The 4948-nt window shown below is 37.9% G+C and overlaps 1 long non-coding RNA gene across 1 annotated transcript; it reads right to left on the bottom strand.

Annotated features, from left to right (window-relative positions):
* Nucleotides 1-657: 657 nt before the first annotated feature.
* Nucleotides 658-1895, bottom strand: LOC113333926. Its single transcript, XR_003352441.1, has 2 exons — nucleotides 1700-1895; nucleotides 658-1468 (listed from the first exon to the last, which is right to left on the bottom strand). It is a non-coding gene; the product is annotated as an uncharacterized LOC113333926 (long non-coding RNA).
* Nucleotides 1896-4948: the final 3053 nt, after the last annotated feature.

Consider the following 4948-nt stretch of genomic DNA (forward strand, 5'->3'; position numbering starts at 1 on the left):
CATATCAAACATACATACTCATTCATTTTACAAACAACAAGTTCACGTATATAATAAACTTAATGATTACAAGAAGATTACAGAGTTCCCACCTGATTTGATGACAAGACACGCCTACCTCGAGATCCTCAATCCACTAGTTCATCCTTTGATTCAATCGTTCTTAATGAAGACTAATTGTTAATCACACAAGCACTTCTAAAGATTATCCAAAAGGCTCATACAAGGCTTATAACATAATCTCATACAATTCTCTAGTTATAGGCTAAGTGAACTATCTGTGGTTCTAAGCCCAAGACCACTAAACTCGGCCAATACACAAGGTCCATTCCACTGAGTCGACTAACGGTCATTAACCGTCAAAGAGGTCAACTAAAGTCAATGTCAATCAAAGGTCAAGTCAACAATCAAGGTCCGGTCTAGTCAAACGATCTAACTCGATCAAGAATCACTGAGTCAAATCAGGTCACGAAGGAAACTCGGTGAGTTATCACCGATTCAACTCAGTCAGAAGACTGAGTCAGCTAATCTAAATCAGTCAGACATAGACATCTGACTGAACAAGGGAACACATGCCTGAGCCGTAACACAGGCCCAAGGCACTACAACACCAACAACTCTCACACTAGTTCAACACCAAATTAACATAGATCTATACATTACAACAATACACAATTTCTTCATTGAAGACAAACTCTATAATTCATTTCCAAATACAATTCAGTTTACTTTTGAATCAGCTATTGCAAGCTTCCACTAAGGCCACTGCCACTACAACATTACAACTATCCTTTTTTTATCTCACTTCACTTACAACAGTCACGAATCTCCTAATTCATGCGTCTAAGTTGCAACTCAAATAACACTGTTCCTCTGCCATATCTTCTTCACATTCATACCCTCTAACTTCTTACAAAACTGAGTACTTCAGTTTTACTCACTATCCAAACTATTGTACCTGCAATCAATCCCTAACCAAACATTCAACACCTCTTCTCAAGAAGCACTGCCCATCCACTTCATCATAACACTGCATGCTAAATCTGAATCTCTACTGATTCAGTCAACTATCATTGTACCTCAGCACCACCCAACTATAGCAGTTGCATCCTACAAATCATTCCACCAATACCATTTCCTTTCTCATTTCACTACAGCCAACACAATTCTATGTAACTAACACCAACACCAGTTCAGAAACTTCATTACAGGCATCACTGCTCACTCAATCTTGAATCTCCACCTCAACTACCACTGCAACCCACCAACACAACAGTCTCTAACTCCAGCTGCACCACTACAGTTCACCAACAATTCAATTTCCAACAATTGCAGTCACAAACACACAGACAAAACCATTCTATATGCTTCAAATCCATGTTCTTCTTTATCTTCAAACCCTGAACCTGAATAGTAGCAGCACCATGAACTTCGGTTCATCATTCTTCCACAACTTTTATGTCTCTATCTTCAACTCATGCCACACAATTCAATTTCCCTTCAGAATTCTTCTCAAAAACCCTAATTTCTAATTTAGGGAAGAACAACACAAACCCTAACTCTCTAAAATCAAAATTAAACACTATATAATAATTTATACCCTAATTAGCAACAAACCCATGAAATAGACTACCAAATTATACTCAAATTCATAAAGAAATCAAACAAAGCCAAAACCCTAAATTAATCTCTGATTTACCTTGTCTGTTGATTTGAGTTCACCAGGATAATCAACCACCATCATCAACTAACACTCGATTGTTCCCTGCTTCTCTTGATCACAGAATCTCTAATTCAGATTCCTAATTCACCAACAGGCGAAGGACGAGAAGAAGAAAAGAGAAGAAGAAAACAGAAGAAGAAGAAGAAGAAGAAGAAGAAAGAGAAAGAGGAAGAGAAAATGACTTTCTCTTGCGCATGGGTTTTGGATAAAACCAAAGGAATTATCAAAGCGCCCACTGAAGGGATAAGAGCACCCATGTCGGTCTATATATAATGATTATTTTTCCCCTCGTACAACTCTAATGTTATCTTCTTCGTTCGGTATTCGATTGACACGTTCGAGTAATCTATTTCGCATAACTTTTCGATATCCATCTAGTGATACTAATTTTGTATCTAGATCATTGTTAGATAAATTTCTATTAATTAACGCTTGTCTTTAATTAATCGAGTCATTGGCGGCTTAGTCGTCTCTTGGCTGGTCTAATAGCGTTGACGATCTTGAGGGTCCTTACAGGTTTGCTTTGCCTCGTCCATTTTTTCTGAGAATTTTAGAGCAAGTTTGTGATTATGACCATGATTTTCTCCAAAAAACGGATGCTTGCGGTATTCTTGGTCATACTCCATATATGAAAATGGTTGCAGTCATGAAACATTTTGGCAAAGGTGTTGCACCTATTCCTTAGATGATTACACCCAAATGGAGCAACCACTATCTACTATGATGTTATGAAGTTCATGGATGCAATTATTTGGATTTATAATGGTCGATACATGCGTCAACTTACCGCTCAAGATACATAAAGGATTTTAGCAGAAAATGAAGCTCTGGGAATTCCCAGGATGCTTGGTAGTGTCGATTGTTTTCATTGGGCATGGAGAGCATGTCCAATGGATCAAGCAGGATCCCACTGCGGCTATAAGTCATATCCCTCGGTTGTTTTGCAGGCGGTAGCTACATATGATAGATGGATCTGGCATTCCTATTTTGGGTTGGGTGGGAAGAACAATGATCTTAATGTCTTGCATGCTTCGGGTTTGTTCGATAGAGAACTTCTTGGTGTAGCACCTCCTTGTCACTATCAAATCAATTGAAGGAATTACGACAAGGGGTACTACCTAGGAGATGGTGCATATCCTATGTATGGTTGCATCGTGCAAGCGTACAAACTCGCCTCAAACAATAGAGAAACTCTTTTCAATCAATACCAATAAGCTAAAAGGAAGGACATAAAACGTGCATTTGGTGGTCTAAAAGGTAAGTTTGACATTATATTGAAACCTTGTCGTTATTATAAAAAATCGAACATGAAGGCAATTATGAGGGGGTGCTTGATAATGCACAACATGTGTGTTGAGATGGAATATCACAATGAGGATTGGGGGAGGATCACGGGAGATGAACCTCAACCGCCAATTCAAGGAAACGTAAGGCTAGCTCCTCATATATTGTACAACCCTGCGATTTGGGCACAACTTCGCTTAGAACTCACTACACACATTTGGAACCGACACGGAGAAGGTTTCAGAGATGGTGATATTCCAGACATGCTTATGGATGATGCCTTGTCGGAAGTTCATGAGGGTACAACCGATGTGGACACCGATGAAGACCAAAATGACCCTTAAGGAGATGGTGCATTTTATAAGAATGGAGAGTAAATTTCATATTCACCAATTTATTTAACCATAACTCCTTTTTTCAATCAAGCACATTTTCATTAATAAGTAGACATTTTAATTAGTTCTTAAAAACTCCATAATACTCTTTTTTCACTTAAGTACGTTTACAATTACATTACATATTTAACTAGAACTTCATAATACATCTTCATGCATATACTTCATTCAAATCAACTTTGAGCTCCACCAAATATCTCCAAAGCGGTGATGTGAATGAATGACATTCCATGATCCATTTGGTATAAATTCAAAGCATCTTCACGATTACCATTTGATGCCCTTAATGAAATGTGAAAAAGCTTGCAATAACGCTTGATGAGAGAAACCCGTCTACAAAATATGGAAGAACGAGATTTTGGCCCATCATGGATTGCCACTTATCCCCTAAATTAAAGTGATATATTAGTAATAATTTAAGTTATTTAGAAGTAGGATTTCAATTTCAATGTACTTTTTAATGTTATTTAAGTTATTTAGAAGTAGGATTTCAATTTCAATGTATTTTTTATGTTTTAAGTTATTTAAGTTTTAATGTATTTTTTTAATTTCTTCGAAAAGCATTGTAACCTTGTTTTGCAATGTAATGGAAGATTTCCCTTACTTTGGTAAATTCTCAAATTTTGAAACAAACATAGCCGTTGGAACAAATTGACAAACATTTAGAAAACCAAATTTTGAAAAAAAAAATTAGCCGTTGGTGGTGTGGAGGAGGTGTAAGAAAAAAAAAAGGTCAAGCGTTGAATTGTGCAGCGCCAACCTTGAGAGCTGAATAGAACAGCGCCTGCCCAAGCGCTGAATAGTTCAGCGCTGATGCCCTGGAATATTCGCCTAGCGCAGAATCGTTCAGCGTGGAGATCACTGCTGATGCGCTGGAATATTCGCCTAGCGCTGAATCGTTCAGCGTGGAGATCACTTTTTCAGCGCTAAATCATTCAGCGTTTCAATCTCGCTGCTAGTTGAACTGCGAGCACTTGGTAGGAGAGAGAAGTAGTGTTAACTTTTAGACCACACTTTTTTTTTGATTTGCAACACTTTTTGGCCAATCTAGCAGCTCAATCTAGCTCATATGGCTTAGCCTAAAAATCTCTAGATTTTCAGAGAATCTCTGGGAGTCACTCAAACTAAAAATGTATAGAAGTACATAAAAATCTCGTTTGACTACCCAATAAGTTTGTCAAGGCGACGTGATACTACTGAGATTTTACACATGCATGCAGGTTTTGACTTTTGAGTTCGCCCCATGAAAGAAACAAGTAATTACCCCCACCATTTTTCCTGGCACCTATTTAAGTCAAGATTTAGGAATTAAAAGTCCATTTGGGAACACTGGGTTCTCCGCAAAAGGCATATCTATCCACAGGGTTTATAGTCTAAAATAGAGGGCAACTTTTTGGGCCAAAATATGAACAAAATATTGGGGGCGTGAAGCATTTTTCGTAACCCATTTTAGACTTCAAAGTTGTTTTACAACTGGCAATGGTTTATAATCTAGGGTTTCCTATTCGGCCGTGATGTTTTCTTCGTCGCCCTCTCAGTCTCTCTG

The sequence above is a fragment of the Papaver somniferum genome, unplaced genomic scaffold (assembly GCF_003573695.1).
Source record: "Papaver somniferum cultivar HN1 unplaced genomic scaffold, ASM357369v1 unplaced-scaffold_135, whole genome shotgun sequence".
Classification (NCBI taxonomy): domain Eukaryota; kingdom Viridiplantae; phylum Streptophyta; class Magnoliopsida; order Ranunculales; family Papaveraceae; genus Papaver; species Papaver somniferum.